At 46.9% G+C, this 953-nt stretch overlaps 1 protein-coding gene across 2 annotated transcripts in view; it reads right to left on the bottom strand.

The window, feature by feature from the left end:
* The window catches only part of GSR (glutathione-disulfide reductase), a 42831-nt gene that overhangs the window by 23610 nt on the left and 18268 nt on the right, over positions 1–953 (bottom strand). The window lies entirely within an intron of this gene.

The following is a 953-nucleotide window of genomic DNA, read 5'->3' as shown; positions in this document are numbered from 1 at the left end:
CTAGATTGACTTTTATCATCTAAACATGATGAGTCATGACTATGTTTCTGGCTACATCTCACAGGTGTCATTATTCAACCCTAAAATTAAACAAAAATATAGGGTGGGTCACGCGAGAAGGGAAGCTGTCCCCTCACACATTTCCACTACCTGACAGGAAACCTAAAAAGACTGTATGCTTTCCTCAAAACTCCTCCAAGTCAGAAGATTACCTCATCATGGGATATTTTCACTGTAGCTATGGAGCTGCAAAGCAGCCCTCTTGTCCTTCATGAGCTATCTGGGGCTCTAGGTGAATCAAGGAAAAGACAGGAATATGAAGACTCCCCAAAGACTTCATAAAAGCACAGGATTAGGACCTCAAACTGGACTGGCCACAGCACTGAGGGAGCAGAGTTGAGCAACACTCACTCCATCACAAGTACTAACTCAGAAGGAGATAAAGGACAGCCTCTAGGCTCATGGGTCCCTCCTGATGATTCTAGTTGCTGCCTCTTAGCATGAAGGCAGGAAGATCCCGTGAGGCTGAGTTTGAGACCAGCCTGGACAAAACAGCAAGATTCTTGTCTCCACAAAAAAATTTTTTAAATCACAAAAATTAGCCAAGTGTAGTGATGCATGTCTGATGTCACAATCACTTGGGAGGCTGAGGCTAAAGGATCACCTGAGCCAGAAGATTGAGTCTGCAGTAAGCTGTGATTATGTTTCTGCATTCCATCCTGGGCAACAGAGCAAGACCCCAACTGAAATTAAAAAAGACCTGGGCAGCCGGGCTCGGTGGCTTAGCCTGGAATCCCGCGCCTTTGGGAGGCTGAGGTGAGTGAATTGCCTATGCCCGCGGGTTCGAGACCCGTCTGGGCAGCGAGACCTCATCTCTACAATAAATAAAAAAAATCAGCCAGGCGTGGTGGCGCATGCCTGTAATTCCGGCTACTTGGAAAGGCTGAGCGGAA

The sequence above is a fragment of the Carlito syrichta genome, unplaced genomic scaffold, assembly GCF_000164805.1.
Source record: "Carlito syrichta isolate Samal-C Ts95f unplaced genomic scaffold, Tarsius_syrichta-2.0.1 Scaffold304591, whole genome shotgun sequence".
NCBI lineage: Eukaryota > Metazoa > Chordata > Mammalia > Primates > Tarsiidae > Carlito > Carlito syrichta.
The sequence above is the reverse complement of the archived record's forward strand: the minus strand, read 5'-3'. Positions and strand labels throughout refer to the sequence as shown.